Genomic DNA, 17500 nt, shown 5'->3' with positions numbered 1-17500 from the left:
ATGAAAGCATTTGCATGGCATCGCTGGTTGAGTACTCGTCTCACCAGCTCAGCGAGGTTTGCATGCGGATGGAGGAAATATTAGCATTGCGATCAGATTATGTCTTAGCCAGGAGAGTCTCGGTTAAAAGTGCTGGGTCATGCCTAAGGTGCCACCCAGGCAATTGGCACTGTGGCTTAGCTGGTGAAAGCACCTGTCTTGTAAACAGGAGATCCTGGGTTCAAATCCCAGCAGTGCCTGTTGTGAGTTTCATCTCTTGGTACACCAGACAAGGTCTGGGTCCAACTGCACGAGGAGCTCAAGGCTTAAGTGCTTGTGGGCTCAGGTTGTGGCAGGGTATCTTGCTTTCAGCCAAGATTTCTGCTCAGTTTTCATGTGTTTTCCACAGGTAGATACCTGTCCATGGAGCTCAAGCAAGGTAGCTCTATTCATCCCACAGAAGTGAATGAACACTGGCATTTTGATTTGCAAGAATTGAATCATTTTCTGAGTAGCCGTGGAACATTTGCCTGATGTTGGTTACATTTAAATGAGGACAATGGCTGTCAATAAGCTAGTATATATATATATATATATTGTTACGTCCCAGTCTAGGGTTGGGCCGTACAGCAAATGATAGGTTCGGGGTTCTATTTTAAACTGTGTGAACAAGGTTGGATATAATGGTGTAATATACCGGAAAGAAATAGACAGGCACTTTAGCTGGCAAAAAGACAGGGTTTGTATTGCTTTACACAAAGCAAACAAAAATACTGACACATCACCAGGATCAGCTTCAGGGTGGACCCAGGCCAAAATAATAAACAAAACAGGTATCTGTATTTTACAAGCTTGTTTACCTAAACAAAACACAAACAAAAATACAGATAACTTACCTATCTCCCTAAACCAAAAACAGTGGATAAATTCCCTTTTCCCCAAAACAAATGGCAGCCACACCCCTACTACTGGTGCGTGCACAAACATAAAGTGAAAGTATTCACAAAAAATATATACAACAAAAACCAAGCAAACAAACCAAAAGGGACAAGCAATAATCAAAGTCAAAGGGTTGCAATAAAGTCAAAACCAGGGTACACAAGCCAATATCAAAAACACCAAAATAACAACTCTCTCTCCAAAACAATCAACGCCTCGCCTACACGCCTCCTCAATCCCGGGTCTCTCTCCGGTTTATAACTGGTCCACTCGTTGCTGACGTCACGCAGGGCGGAAGTGCACGTGTGGAAGGTCAGCCAGCCGCTGGTGTAGTGTCAGTCGAAAACCTGGAGTGGAATGGGAGCGGAGCCGAACCTGGACACGCTGTAGTGGCAGTCGGAAAACTTGGAGTGGAATCAGGAGCGGAGCTCGACCTGGGCACAATATACACACGCTACAAAGCACAGAAGCCTAAACACACACAGCGCGACCAAAATGTTGCGGGTTGTAACATTTCCCCCCACACACAAATGTGAACTTCTAAGTTCACCTAACTTTTATTCAAAACCACAAAACGAGGAATGGTTTGATTGGGCTTACCCACAAGTTGACGATCTACAATATTGAGCTACATGTCTTTTCATACCAGGCCATACAAAATATTTTAACGCCCTCAAGTAGGTTTTCCGTACGCCCACATGACCAGAACAAGGATGGTCGTGAGCCAACATGAGAACTTCGTTGCGAAGTTCTTGAGGGACTACAACCTGATATACATCACTCGAACCATTCAAAGAATAGGGTGGTGACCACTTTCGCATTAAAACTCCATTTTCCAAGAAGTAAGCAATTGGGTGCTTCTCCAGCTCTCCTTTCTTCACCGCAGTCTCAAAACAATGGGTTAGCGAAGGGTCGGCCTTCTGAGCTATCGCCAACTTGGCACGAGTTATGCGAAGTTTGGCATCTGGTTTCGAAGTAGCCTTTGGAACATCAGTAAATTTCACACTGGGGTTAAGCTGAGGCAGGCTTTCCTCAATGGTTTCCTCCTGGCATAAGAAAGAGTCAGACAAATCTACTACATCACTCAATTTCTTTTGCTGAGCACGCGTTAACACACAAGCAGGAAATACTGAAGGAATCTAAACTTCTAACTCTGGACAATCAGTAATCGTCTCAGATACAACCTCTGGAAGCGGAAAAATTTGGTTTCCAGCAATGTCATTCCCCAGAATGAATGAAATACCACTAACTGGCAATGCTGTACGAACGGCAACTTTAACAAAACCAGAAAAGCTTTTGGTTTCTAGATACAAGTTATGCAAAGGTGCCCGAATTACAGTCATACCTATGCCTTGAATTAACACATCACTCCCTAAATAAGAAGCTTCTGAAGAGGGTAATGCATTTTCCAAAATAAACGATTGAGCAGAACCGGTATCCCTCAATATTTTAATGGGGTTTCTTGTTTGACCAGCAACTAAAGATACATAACCAGAAAATATAAAAGACTCAAACACCGATTCCCCAGTAAACTTAGCCAGCAGCCCTGCAGCATTTACCTTTTTGCTAGCAGGCTGCTGACGAGCCACCTTACGCTTTAACACCGGACAGGAGGCAATTAAGTGACCTTTTTCGTGGCAATAATAACAGTTACGGGATTCAGGCGAAGGGCTAACTGGAGAGCGAGCTTGAGCAGTTCTGTTTCGTGACTTCAATTGACGCAAGGAAGAATTACTATGAGACATGGGCATATTAAACACAGTCTTAGAAAAGACATCAATCTTCTGTTCATTTAAATACACAACTAGCTGCTCTGGAAGACAAGACTTAAACTCTTCTAGTAGAATCAATTCTTTAAGCTGCTCAAAACGTCTTACATTACTTGCAGAACACCATTTTTCAAAGAGCAAGCATTTCTCACGAGCAAACTCAACAAATGTTTGGCTATTTGGTTTGACTGCAGCTTTAACCACATCATAATCAAGGCTCTGTTCCAAAGAAAGAGCAGAGCATGCTTCTTGTCCTTTTCCTGTTAATTTACACTGCAGTAACAGTGTCCACAAACTTCTTGGCCATCTTAACGTGGTTGCAATTTTTTCAAACACTGCGAAATAAGAATCAACCTCCTTCTCTCTAAATATAGGCACTAGACCCACATGTCAGCTGACATTAAAAACAGGCTGGCTTACCGGTGAGGACTGGAGTGGAGCAAGTGGTGATGCCAGCGCACTGGAGACATCAGCTCCAACGGGACTGGGGGAAACTGCTGCAGGAGAACCAAACTTTCTTGGCAACGGCACAGGCTTTCGACTGGGTCCACTGAATCGGTCGGGCGTTCAGGTCAAATAGCCCCCAATTCCTCCCCATGCTCTGCTACTGTTCTTGTGTCACTGGCCCTTGGGAGAGGTGGAGTACCCACTCCCTCAGAAACTTGAGTCACGTGGTCTCCTTGTCCAGAAGGCCAACCTTTGTCGATAATGCTGATCTTTTTGAAGGAATTCACATACCATGGGCATATAAGACATTCATTCATCCAAGATAAAACTTTAGAAGCAGGGCTGTTCAGAAGAGTGATCCTGGTAACAACTTTCACTGCATGTGAAGGTCAGAATCCCTTTTTTTTAGGGAAGAAAATGTTGAAAACATGGCAGTTAAACAGAAATCTTAATGGTTCGATTGATCTCAGCATAAATACTGGACAGGTTATCAGTCAGTGTGAAAGTTTAAAATTCTCATGACCAACCTCACCACTTGAAAGGGTTCACAAGTGCTTGGTTTCTTCAAATGTGTCAAACAATGGACAAGCATTGGGAAAGGATGGGTCATCAGAGCATCAGACTTTTAATCTAAGGGTACAGGGTTCAAGTCCCTGTTCAGGCGTTACCTTGGTGATTAGGAAAAAAAGAGTGTTTGGCACAAGTTGTTCAAAGCAATTAAGAGGGTTAGTTTGGATTAAGAAATTCTCAAAGGCTGAAAATTGGAAATTGCAGACTACTTCAAATTCAAATTTTATTTGTCACATACACAGTCATACACAGTACGAAATGTAGTGAAATGCTTACACGACTGCCAGTGACCTTAAAAAGAGAATTAAAACTTATAAGTAATAAATATCAATATAAGAAATATGATAAAAAATTTAAATAAAAATTTAACTAGAAAAAATACAACCTGAAAATAGAAATATATTGTATACATAGAACTATAATTTTGTGCAAGTATGCATAGAAAAAGTGACTTTGTGCAATGGTTATTAAAGTGACTTTGTGTAATGGTCCAGAATGTAAACGTGAACATGTAGTGTAGATGTGATGTGCGTGGAGTTGTCCATAGTGTCCATGGATGTATAGAGATTGATTGATTGATTTTGAGAACTGTGAAAATATTGTGTTAGTTTTGCCTAGTGGTGTGGTTGAGAGACCTTATCGCCTGCGGGAAGAAGCTCCTCCTCAGTCTCTCTGTGTTGGCCCTCAGGGAGCGAAATCGCTTCCCAGACCGCAACAGAGTAAACAGTCCATTGTTGGGATGGCTGAGGTCCTTCACGACCTTCCTGGCCTTGGTCCAGCACCGCTTGGTGTAGATTGAGTGCAGGTCAGGGAGCTCGATGCGGATGATGCGCTCAGCTGATCGCACCACCCTCTGTAGAGCTCGTCTGTCCTGCATGGTGCTGTTCCTGAACCAGGTCGTGATGTTTCCTGTCAGGATGCTCTCTATGGTGCAGGAGTAGAAATTCCTGAGCACCTTGGAGGGCAGTCTAAAGTCTCTCAAGCGTCTGAGGTGGTACAGACGCTGCCGGGCCTTTTTTACCACGGTGTTGATGTGACAGGACCATGTCAGGTCCTGCGTGATGTGAACACCGAGGTATCTGAAGCTGTCCACTCTCTCCACTGGGCTCTTGTTGATGATGGGGGTCTGGTAGTTCCTCTCCTGTTTTGTACTGAAGTCCACTATCAGCTCCTTTGTCTTACTGACGTTCAGGAGGAGATTGTTTCTCTGGCACCAGTTTTCCAGATTTTCAACCTCCTCCAGGTAGGCCGTCTCATCGTTGTTGGTGATCAGGCCCACCACGACAGTGTCGTCAGCAAACTTGATGACGGTGGTGGAGTTGGTAGTGGCCACGCAGTCAGAGGTGTACAGAGAGTACAGCAGGGGGCTCAGAACACAACCCTGGGGGGCTCCAGTACTGAGAGTGATGGAGGCTGAGACATGGCCGCCCATCCTTACTGCCTGTGGTCTGCCAGTCAGAAAATTGGAGATCCACTGACACATGGATGAGCTGAGTCCCAGGTGCTCCAGCTTGGTGGTGAGTGTGGAGGGAATTATGGTATTAAATGCAGAGCTGTAGTCGATGAAGAGCATTTTCACATAATTCCCCCTCCGAGTGTCCAGGTGAGTGAGAGATGTGTGGAGGAGATGTGAGATTGCATCGTCTGTGGAACGGTTTGGACGGTATGCAAACTGTAGTGGGTCCAGTGTGTCTGGTAGTGAAGAAATGATGAAGTCTCTGACCAGGCGTTCAAAGCACTTCATCACTACTGAGGTGAGGGCTACAGGGCGATAGTCATTGAGGGAAGCAGGATGAGGTTTCTTTGGGACTGGAACAATAATGGACTCTTTGAAGCATGTGGGGATCACCGACTGAGATAAAGAGATGTTGAATATCTCAGTGAACACAGGTGCTAGCTGGTCTGCGCAGGCTCTGAGAATGCGGCCTGAGATGCCATCTGGTCCTGCTGCTTTCCTGGTGTTCACTCTCTTGAAGGCTCTCCTCACTTCGTGCTCGGTGATGATGAACGTGCTTCCGGTGCTGGCAGTGACTTCCTGTCTGCAGCCATTAGCGCCGCTAGCATGCCTGCGCAGACCAGCTAGCGTCTGTGTTCACTGAAATATTCAACATTTTAACTCTTTATCTCAGTCGGTGATCCCCACATGCTTCAAAGAGTCCATCATTGTTCCTGTCCCCTGATTATCGCCCTGTAGCCCTCACCTCAGTAGTGATGAAGTGCTTTGGGCGCCTGGTCTGAGACTTCATAATTTTTTCACTACCGGACACACTCGACATATCAAAGTTTGCAAACCGAAAGACTTTTGTATTTCTTTATATTCATATTTATTTCTTACGTATACGTTTTTTTTAGTAATTAGGTCAGTGAGTTGTTACCTGAGCGCTGTCATCTTTTATCAAGAGGTTGACACAAACATGCATGGTCATCCTAGAGATTGGATGAAATTTAAATTTCTACCACGAATGTTGTTTCGTTTTACTGTGTACTAACTGTATATGGTTGAAGTGACAATAAAGCCTACTTGAACTTGAACTTGTGGAGAGCCTTCAAGAGAGTAAACACCAGGAAAGCAGCAGGACCAGACGGCATCTCAGCTCATATTCTCAGAGCCTGCGCAGACCAGCTAGCATCTGTGTTCACTGAAATATTCAACATCTCTTTATCTCAGTCAGTAGCCCTCACCTCAGTAGTGATGAAGTGCTTTGAGCGCCTGGTCTGAGACTTCATAATTTTTTCACTACCGGACACACTCGACATATCAAAGTTTGCAAACCGAAAGACTTTTGTATTTCTTTATATTCATATTTATTTCTTACGTATACGTTTTTTTTAGTAATTAGGTCAGTGAGTTGTTACCTGAGCGCTGTCATCTTTTATCAAGAGGTTGACACAAACATGCATGGTCATCCTAGAGATTGGATGAAATTTAAATTTCTACCACGAATGTTGTTTCGTTTTACTGTGTACTAACTGTATATGGTTGAAGTGACAATAAAGCCTACTTGAACTTGAACTTGAGGAGAGCCTTCAAGAGAGTAAACACCAGGAAAGCAGCAGGACCAGACGGCATCTCAGCTCATATTCTCAGAGCCTGCGCAGACCAGCTAGCATCTGTGTTCACTGAAATATTCAACATCTCTTTATCTCAGTCAGTAGCCCTCACAGATGCCATCTCAGTCAGTAGCCTGAGATGGCATCTGTGAGGGCTTTATCTCAGTCAGTAGCCCTCACAGATGCCATCTGGTCCTGCTGCTTTCCTGGTGTTCACTCTCTTGAAGGCTCTCCTCACTTCGTGCTCGGTGATGATGAACGTGCTTCCGGTGCTGGCAGTGACTTCCTGTCTGCAGCCATTAGCGCCGCTAGCATGCCTGCGCAGACCAGCTAGCGTCTGTGTTCACTGAAATATTCAACATTTTAACTCTTTATCTCAGTCGGTGATCCCCACATGCTTCAAAGAGTCCATCATTGTTCTTGTCCCCTGATTATCGCCCTGTAGCCCTCACCTCAGTAGTGATGAAGTGCTTTGGGCGCCTGGTCTGAGACTTCATAATTTCTTCACTACCGGACACACTCGACATACTAAAGTTTGCAAACCGAAAGACTTTTGTATTTCTTTTTATTCATATTTATTTCTTACGTATAATTTTTTTTTAGTAATTAGGTCAGTGAGTTGTTACCTGAGCACTGTCATCTTTTATCAAGAGGTTGACACAAACATGCATGGTCATCCTAGAGATTGGATGAAATTTAAATTTCTACCACGAACCTGTTTAAAAACGCCAGCAACACACGCCGCCACACACAGAGGGAGCAGCTCATGACCTCGACGTGATTTGAACACGCAACCTTCTGATCTGGAGTCAGACGCGCTACCGTTGCGCCACGAGGTCCTACATTGCCAGCAGAAGCTTATTGGCTAACCTGTCTGATTTCCCCCCTCCATGAATATCAAGAGCGTTTTTCGTGATCAAATGGCAGTGTGAGTGTGACAACTTGTACCTAAATCTCCAAGTTGTCCAAGCTTCAAGATGGGGATGCTCAGATTTGGGGAACTCAAGACAATTCACAGCCATGACTTGACCTCCTCCTCAAAACAAGACTTTTTCTTTGCCACTTACTGTGCAGCATGTAAAATGAACCATAGAATCAAACAAAATGACCAGATTTCATGCATGTTTTGTTAAACACCAAGTGAGGCCTTTTTTTATTCAAATCTGTACTGGAAAACCTTATTGGATCTTTCCAATACACACAAGTGTACTGGTTGGCTTAAGTTCAGGATCTTTAGGCTTCAGACTGAAACCACGTTCACGTTTTACCTTAGCAAAACAGGAAAGCAGTTTAGAGAGCAACCTCTCCAACCATCTATGGGCAATGCTGCAAAATACAGACAGAAAGATGAAATGAACCTATAAGTCATGATCAATGACAACTTTTCATACCCAATCGTCAAATAGAAGCTGATTTCTTGACTTCAGCAATCAAACGTGCTGGGACATCTCAAAAGAATTTTTCAGCATCCGTGAAAAGGAAGTTCAGCTCAGAACCTGTAGCCTTTATTTTGGCACCCTGCTCCGGGCTTTGCCTCAACAACACAACCATGTCTACATAGTCCAAAATATCGAAGAAGCAAGCGCTTGATGAAGATAAGTGCCAACTTCTTCACTAGCAAGCAAAGCTATGCTGTGAGAAGTCAAGGATATTGATGCAGATCCATACAACTGCAACAATCATCTGTTGGTGCGAAAGCTATCCCTTTCTTGCCTTTCTTACAGCCAGAGTTGAATAACTTTGCAAGTCAGACAGGGTTCTGTGGCAAATTCCATGGTGAAATTAGGGCATTCTGTCGACGCTGTTGACAGCTTGTGGGATCAGCACCTGCCATAGTTGTTTGCATTTGGTGGAATTTGATTAGTAGCAACAAAAAAAGCATCTGCCTAATGAACTTGAGCATCCATGAATCTTGGAGAGCCTGAAAAAAAACACCCTGGTTGGCTCTGTGGCGCAATGGATAGCGCATTGGACTTCTAGACTCAGCTGTGGAGCTATTCAAAGGTTGCGGGTTCGAGTCCCGCCAGAGTCACTAACTAGTTACCTTCTTTTCATCCACACACCATGTCTAAAATTAAATCTTTGGTCAGGAATCCCTGTTCAAGATGCATTTTTCTATGTGCCATATTTGATTGAATGACTTGTCAGCTGAATTTAAGAAATATCATTGTTTTCCACATGTTTCTGCCCATTTGTCCCAAATCAAGCCCTCAGCTCAACTCCAGCTTCAACAAAAGGTTACGACATTGATTCACGCAATCCTTATGGGACAAAGAGCCAAAGTCCACAGCAGCAATCTGATGAACGCTTGCTTGCTTTTAGATGTGCATGGCATGTGGATTTTAAGCCATAACCTTTTGTTTGCTGTGGCTTGTGTGCCATTTACAGATCTAAAACTTGACATTTTCTTGAGGATTTTCACCCTTTTTGGGATCTTATCAAGCCGAAATCAAAGTTAGGATGGGCAAACAAACATCAAAGCATTTGCATGGCATCGCTGGTTGAGTACTCGTCTCACCAGCTCAGCGAGGTTTGCATGCGGATGGAGGAAATATTAGCATTGCGATCAGATTATGTCTTAGCCAGGAGAGTCTCGGTTAAAAGTGCTGGGTCATGCCTAAGGTGCCACCCAGGCAATTGGCACTGTGGCTTAGCTGGTGAAAGCACCTGTCTTGTAAACAGGAGATCCTGGGTTCAAATCCCAGCAGTGCCTGTTGTGAGTTTCATCTCTTGGTACACCAGACAAGGTCTGGGTCCAACTGCACGAGGAGCTCAAGGCTTAAGTGCTTGTGGGCTCAGGTTGTGGCAGGGTATCTTGCTTTCAGCCAGGATTTCGGCTCAGTTTTCATGTGTTTTCCACAGGTAGACACCTGTCCATGGAGCTCAAGCAAGGTAACTCTATTCATCCCACAGAAGTGAATGAACAGTGGCATTTTGATTTGCAAGAACTGAATCATTTTCTGAGTAGCCGTGGAACATTTGCTGATGTTGGTTACATTTAAATGAGGACAATGGCTGTCAATAAGCTAGTATATATATATATATATATATATATATATATATATATATTGTTACGTCCCAGTCTAGGGTTGGGCCGTACAGCAAATGATAGGTTCGGGGTTCTATTTTAAACTGTGTGAACAAGGTTGGATATAATGGTGTAATATACCGGAAAGAAATAGACAGGCACTTTAGCTGGCAAAAAGACAGGGTTTGTATTGCTTTACACAAAGCAAACAAAAATACTGACACAACACCAGGATCAGCTTCAGGGTGGACCCAGGCCAAAATAATAAACAAAACGGGTATCTGTATTTTACAAGCTTGTTTACCTAAACAAAACACAAACAAAAATGCAGATAACTTACCTATCTCCCTAAACCAAAAACAGTGGATAAATTCCCTTTTCCCCAAAACAAATGGCAGCCACACCCCTACTACTGGTGCGTGCACAAACATAAAGTGAAAGTATTCACAAAAAATATATACAACAAAAACCAAGCAAACAAACCAAAAGGGACAAGCAATAATCAAAGTCAAAGGGTTGCAATAAAGTCAAAACCAGGGGTCCGTTCTTCGTACGTCGCTTGACACATCCGAGATGAACGGACACATCTAAGATGAGATCATCGTGCTAATTACGATCTGGCTAAGTTGGTTCTTCGAGCTCACCTGTTGTTGATGATTAGTATAGCTGGACTGAGTTGTCTAGGATTATTGCACGCTCGTGCGTTGGTTTAAAAGGCGATATGCATCGACAGTAGAAACACTGATCACAAGCCCTTTGATTGGTTGACGAAATGGAAAAAGAGCGGCTCAACTTTTTTTTGTAACACCTGTTATACGCTGAAATGCCCCTCTGCCATGGATTGCCCCCCCTACATAATCGCTTTCAAATATTATATTAGAACATAAATTCATAGGTTAATGGTTTACAAATTACAAATTACATGAGACAATAAAATAAAATAAGCAATATGAAAATAAATATGTCGTATATGAAAAAATTAAAATATTATGTATACTTTTATATTGTTTATTTTATAATAAAATTAGTTTTCGTCCAATTCATCATTATAAAAGATTAATTTTTAACATATATAAATATTTATTAGCATATTTTTATGACAAACCCCTGAAAAATAAATGTTAAAAAAAAAACCTGTCTCATGCCTAGGGTTTATTATAATAGTAATATCATATTTGATAATACTAAACCTATGAATTTATGTTCATATATAATATTTGATAGCGATTGTGTGTGTGTGTGTGTGTGAGTGGGGGGGAGTCCATGGCAGGGTGCATATACTTTTCTTTTTCCACGTGAGTCAGTCGTGCTCTTTAACCAATCAGATGTGACCTCGCCATTTCAACCAATCATAACCCGCCAGGAGCGCAGGCTAAATCCTGTTTACATGAAATAAACCTGCTCCCGAGCAGGTTCAAGCTTACGGATATGTTGCTATGACAACAAATGCTAGAAGCGCTTCGAAGAACGAAACAATCCAAGATCAGGACAAATCCACAACAATCAAATCCAGCTAACTGCGTTAGCGACGTACGAAGAACGGACCCCAGGGTACACAAGCCAATATCAAAAACACCAAAATAACAACTCTCTCTCCAAAACAATCAACGCCTCGCCTACACGCCTCCTCAATCCCAGGTCTCTCTCCGGTTTATAACTGGTCCACTCGATGCTGACGTCACTCAGGGCGGAAGTGCACGTGTGGAAGGTCAGCCAGCCGCTGGTGTAGTGGCAGTCGAAAACCTGGAGTGGAATGGGAGCGGAGCCGAACCTGGACACGCTGTAGTGGCAGTCGGAAAACTAGGAGTGGAATCAGGAACGGAGCTCGACCTGGGCACAATATACACACGCTACAAAGCACAGAAGCCTAAACACACACAGCGCGACCAAAATGTTGCGGGTTGTAACATTCCCCCCCACACACAAATGTGAACTTCTAAGTTCACCTAACTTTTATTCAAAACCACAAAACGAGGAATGGTTTGATTGGGCTTACCCACAAGTTGACATGTGTGACACGATCTACAATATTGAGCTACATGTCTTTTCATACCAGGCCATACAAAATATTTTAACGCCCTCAAGTAGGTTTTCCGTACGCCCACATGACCAGAACAAGGATGGTCGTGAGCCAACATGAGAACTTCGTTGCGAAGTTCTTGAGGGACTACAACCTGATATACATCACTCGAACCATTCAAAGAATAGAGTGGTGACCACTTTCGCATTAAAACTCCATTTTCCAAGAAGTAAGCAATTGGGTGCTTCTCCAGCTCTCCTTTCTTCACCGCAGTCTCAAAACAATGGGTTAGCGAAGGGTCGGCCTTCTGAGCTATCGCCAACTTGGCACGAGTTATGCGAAGTTTGGCATCTGGTTTCGAAGTAGCCTTTGGAACATCAGTAAATTTCACACTGGGGTTAAGCTGAGGCAGGCTTTCCTCAATGGTTTCCTCCTGGCATAAGAAAGAGTCAGACAAATCTACTACATCACTCAATTTCTTTTGCTGAGCACGCGTTAACACACAAGCAGGAAATACTGAAGGAATCTAAACTTCTAACTCTGGACAATCAGTAATCGGCTCAGATACAACCTCTGGAAGCGGAAAAATTTGGTTTCCAGCAATGTCATTCCCCAGAATGAATGAAATACCACTAACTGGCAATGCTGTACGAACGGCAACTTTAACAAAACCAGAAAAGCTTTTGGTTTCTAGATACAAGTTATGCAAAGGTGCCCGAATTACAGTCATACCAAATCCTTGAATTAACACATCACTCCCTAAATAAGAAGCTTCTGAAGAGGGTAATGCATTTTCCAAAATAAACGATTGAGCAGAACCGGTATCCCTCAATATTTTAATGGGGTTTCTTGTTTGACCAGCAACTAAAGATACATAACCAGAAAATATAAAAGGCTCAAACACCGATTCCCCAGTAAACTTAGCCAGCAGCCCTGCAGCATTTACCTTTTTGCTAGCAGGCTGCTGACGAGCCACCTTACGCTTTAACACCGGACAGGAGGCAATTAAGTGACCTTTTTCGTGGCAATAATAACAGTTACGGGATTCAGGCGAAGGGCTAACTGGAGAGCGAGCTTGAGCAGTTCTGTTTCGTGACTTCAATTGACGCAAGGAAGAATTACTATGAGACATGGGCATATTAAACACAGTCTTAGAAAAGACATCAATCTTCTGTTCATTTAAATACACAACTAGCTGCTCTGGAAGACAAGACTTAAACTCTTCTAGTAGAATCAATTCTTTAAGCTGCTCAAAACGTCTTACATTACTTGCAGAACACCATTTTTCAAAGAGCGAGCATTTCTCACGAGCAAACTCAACAAATGTTTGGCTATTTGGTTTGACTGCAGCTTTAACCACATCATAATCAAGGCTCTGTTCCAAAGAAAGAGCAGAGCATGCTTCTTGTCCTTTTCCTGTTAATTTACACTGCAGTAACAGTGTCCACAAACTTCTTGGCCATCTTAACGTGGTTGCAATTTTTTCAAACACTGCGAAATAAGAATCAACCTCCTTCTCTCTAAATATAGGCACTAGACCCACATGTCGGCTGACATCAAAAACAGGCTGGCTTACCGGTGAGGACTGGAGTGGAGCAAGTGGTGATGCCAGCGCACTGGAGACATCAGCTCCAACAAGACTGGGGGAAACTGCTGCAGGAGAACCAAACTTTCTTGGCAACGGCACAGGCTTCCGACTGGGTCCACTGAATCGGTCGGGCGTTCAGGTCAAATAGCCCCCAATTCCTCCCCATGCTCTGCTACTGTTCTTGTGTCACTGGCCCTTGGGAGAGGTGGAGTACCCACTCCCTCAGAAACTTGAGTCACATGGTCTCCTTGTCCAGAAGGCCAACCTTTGTCGATAATGCTGATCTTTTTGAAGGAATTCACATACCATGGGCATATAAGACATTCATTCATCCTAGATAAAACTTTAGAAGCAGGGCTGTTCAGAAGAGTGATCCTGGTAACAACTTTCACTGCATGTAAAGGTCGGAATCCCTTTTTTTTAGGGAAGAAAATGTTGAAAACATGGCAGTTAAACAGAAATCTTAATGGTTCGATTGATCTCAGCATAAATACTGGACAGGTTATCAGTCAGTGTGAAAGTTTAAAATTCTCATGACCAATCTCACCACTTGAAAGGGTTCACAAGTGCTTGGTTTCTTCAAATGTGTCAAACAATGGACGAGCATTGGGAAAGGATGGGTAAAGCTGCTTTTTGTGAGGGATGGCACACCTTCCAGAGCATGGATAGCTCAGTCGGTAGAGCATCAGACTTTTAATCTAAGGGTCCAGGGTTCAAGTCCCTGTTCAGGCGTTACCTTGGTGATTAGGAAAAAAAGAGTGTTTGGCCCAAGTTGTTCAAAGCAATTAAGAGGGTTAGCTTGGATTAAGAAATTCTCAAAGATTGGAAATTGCAGACTACTTCAAATTCAAATTTTATTTGTCACATACACAGTCATACACAGTACGAAATGTAGTGAAATGCTTACACGACTGCCAGTGACCTTAAAAAGAGAATTAAAACTTATAAGTAATAAATATCAATATAAGAAATATGATAAAAAATTTAAATAAAAATTTAACTAGAAAAAATACAACCTGAAAATAGAAATATATTGTATACATAGAACTATAATTTTGTGCAAGTATGCATAGAAAAAGTGACTTTGTGCAATGGTTATTAAAGTGACTTTGTGTAATGGTCCAGAATGTAAACGTGAACATGTAGTGTAGATGTGATGTGCGTGGAGTTGTCCATAGTGTCCATGGATGTATAGAGATTGATTGATTGATTTTGAGAACTGTGAAAATATTGTGTTAGTTTTGCCTAGTGGTGTGGTTGAGAGACCTTATCGCCTGCGGGAAGAAGCTCCTCCTCAGTCTCTCTGTGTTGGCCCTCAGGGAGCGGAATCGCTTCCCAGACCGCAACAGAGTAAACAGTCCATTGTTGGGATGGCTGAGGTCCTTCACGACCTTCCTGGCCTTGGTCCAGCACCGCTTGGTGTAGATTGAGTGCAGGTCAAGGAGCTCGATGCGGATGATGCGCTCAGCTGATCGCACCACCCTCTGTAGAGCTCGTCTGTCCTGCATGGTGCTGTTCCCGAACCAGGTCGTGATGTTTCCCGTCAGGATGCTCTCTATGGTGCAGGAGTAGAAATTCCTGAGCACCTTGGAGGGCAGTCTAAAGTCTCTCAAGCGTCTGAGGTGGTACAGACGCTGCCGGGCCTTTTTTACCACGGTGTTGATGTGACAGGACCATGTCAGGTCCTGCGTGATGTGAACACCGAGGTATCTGAAGCTGTCCACTCTCTCCACTGGGCTCTTGTTGATGATGGGGGTCTGGTAGTTCCTCTCCTGTTTTGTACTGAAGTCCACTATCAGCTCCTTTGTCTTGCTGACGTTCAGGAGGAGATTGTTTCTCTGGCACCAGTTCTCCAGATTTCCAACCTCCTCCAGGTAGGCCGTCTCATCGTTGTTGGTGATCAGGCCCACCACGACAGTGTCGTCAGCAAACTTGATGACGGTGGTGGAGTTGGTAGTGGCCACGCAGTCAGAGGTGTACAGAGAGTACAGCAGGGGGCTCAGAACACAACCCTGGGGGGCTCCAGTACTGAGAGTGATGGAGGCTGAGACATGGCCGCCCATCCTTACTGCCTGTGGTCTGCCAGTCAGAAAATTGGAGATCCACTGACACATGGATGAGCTGAGTCCCAGGTGCTCCAGCTTGGTGGTGAGTGTGGAGGGAATTATGGTATTAAATGCAGAGCTGTAGTCGATGAAGAGCATTTTCACATAATTCCCCCTCCGAGTGTCCAGGTGAGTGAGAGATGTGTGGAGGAGATGTGAGATTGCATCGTCTGTGGAACGGTTTGGACGGTATGCAAACTGTAGTGGGTCCAGTGTGTCTGGTAGTGAAGAAATGATGAAGTCTCTGACCAGGCGTTCAAAGCACTTCATCACTACTGAGGTGAGGGCTACAGGGCGATAGTCATTGAGGGAAGCAGGATGAGGTTTCTTTGGGACTGGAACAATATGGGCTCTTTGAAGCATGTGGGGATCACCGACTGAGATAAAGAGATGTTGAATATCTCAGTGAACACAGGTGCTAGCTGGTCTGCGCAGGCTCTGAGAATGCGGCCTGAGATGCCATCTGGTCCTGCTGCTTTCCTGGTGTTCACTCTCTTGAAGGCTCTCCTCACTTCGTGCTCGGTGATGATGAACGCGCTTCCGGTGCTGGCAGTGATTTCCTGTCTGCAGCCATTAGCGCCGCTAGCATGCCTGCGCAGACCAGCTAGCGTCTGTGTTCACTGAAATATTCAACATTTTAACTCTTTATTTCAGTCGGTGATCCCCACATGCTTCAAAGAGTCCATCATTGTTCCTGTCCCCTGATTATCGCCCTGTAGCCCTCACCTCAGTAGTGATGAAGTGCTTTGAGCGCCTGGTCTGAGACTTCATAATTTTTTCACTACCGGACACACTCGACATATCAAAGTTTGCAAACCGAAAGACTTTTGTATTTCTTTATATTCATATTTATTTCTTACGTATACGTTTTTTTTAGTAATTAGGTCAGTGAGTTGTTACCTGAGCGCTGTCATCTTTTATCAAGTGGTTGACACAAACATGCATGGTCATCCTAGAGATTGGATGAAATTTAAATTTCTACCACAAACGTTGTTTCGTTTCACTGTGTACTAACTGTATATGGTTGAAGTGACAATAAAGCCTACTTGAACTTGAACTTGAACAATGGACGAGCATTGGGAAAGGATGGGTAAAACTGTTTTTTGTGAGGGATGGCACATCGTCCAGAGCCTGGATAGCTCAGTCGGTAGAGCATCAGACTTTTAATCTGAGGGTCCAGGGTTCAAGTCCCTGTTCAGGCGTTACCTTGGTGATTAGGAAAAACAGAGTGTTTGGCACAAGTTGTTCAAAGCAATTAAGAGGGTTAGCTTTGATTAAGAAATTCTCAAAGGCTGAAAATTGGAAATTGCAGACTACTTGCCAAGGATTTCCTGGTGGAGACTTACTCTTAGGAGATTGTCTTATGCTCAGGAAGGTCACCAAGGGATGGAAGTCCCACAAGTACAAGATGGCGCCAGTGAGGTCGGCTGCTGTCACGATGTCCAGTCACGCCAAACTTTCATCAGCATATCACCTGTCCCACCAGGGGCGAAAGGACACTCAACCACTGCTACGCTACAGTCAAGGATGGCTACAGGGCACAATCTCGTCCACCGTTTGGTAAATCTGACCATGCCGCTGGCCAAAATACAAACAAAGACTGAAACAGGAAGTGTGGGTTCAGAGGAAGGTCGCGCGCTGGACGGACCAATCAGTGGCCGCGTTACAGGATGCACTTGATGACGCAGACTGGGACATATTCAGAAACAGCTCTGATGACGTCAGTGTGTTTATGCAAACGGTTGTGGGATTCATTGGGAAACTAGCGGATGATACCGTGGAGAAAAAGACTATTAGGACGTTTCCCAACCAGAAGCCGTGGGTGGATAAAACCATCAGCGACGCTCTGAGATCTCACACCGCTGCCTACAACGCAGGACTTGCGTCGGGGGACATGGACCCGTACAAAGCTGTGTCACATATTGTGCGAAAACGGTGAAAGAGGCGAAGCAGCGCTACATATGGAAACTAAAGTCACAACTTCAACAGAGTGACTTTAGGAGC

At 43.9% G+C, this 17500-nt stretch overlaps 5 non-coding genes across 5 annotated transcripts; 4 read left to right on the top strand and 1 right to left on the bottom strand.

Moving 5' to 3' along the window:
* Positions 1-165: 165 nt before the first annotated feature.
* Positions 166-239, top strand: trnat-ugu (transfer RNA threonine (anticodon UGU)). Its single transcript has one exon. It is a non-coding gene; the product is annotated as a tRNA-Thr (tRNA).
* Positions 240-7522: 7283 nt separating this feature from the next.
* On the bottom strand, positions 7523-7594 carry trnaw-cca (transfer RNA tryptophan (anticodon CCA)). Its single transcript has one exon. It is a non-coding gene; the product is annotated as a tRNA-Trp (tRNA).
* A 1103-nt stretch (positions 7595-8697) lies between these two features.
* trnar-ucu (transfer RNA arginine (anticodon UCU)) lies at positions 8698-8787 on the top strand. The gene is given in 2 exon segments: positions 8698-8734; positions 8752-8787. It is a non-coding gene; the product is annotated as a tRNA-Arg (tRNA).
* Positions 8788-9394: 607 nt separating this feature from the next.
* Positions 9395-9468, top strand: trnat-ugu (transfer RNA threonine (anticodon UGU)). The gene has a single exon. It is a non-coding gene; the product is annotated as a tRNA-Thr (tRNA).
* Positions 9469-16625: 7157 nt separating this feature from the next.
* trnak-uuu (transfer RNA lysine (anticodon UUU)) lies at positions 16626-16698 on the top strand. Its single transcript has one exon. It is a non-coding gene; the product is annotated as a tRNA-Lys (tRNA).
* Positions 16699-17500: the final 802 nt, after the last annotated feature.

Source organism: Clarias gariepinus, chromosome 5 (assembly GCF_024256425.1).
Source record: "Clarias gariepinus isolate MV-2021 ecotype Netherlands chromosome 5, CGAR_prim_01v2, whole genome shotgun sequence".
NCBI lineage: Eukaryota > Metazoa > Chordata > Actinopteri > Siluriformes > Clariidae > Clarias > Clarias gariepinus.
The sequence above is the reverse complement of the archived record's forward strand: the minus strand, read 5'-3'. Positions and strand labels throughout refer to the sequence as shown.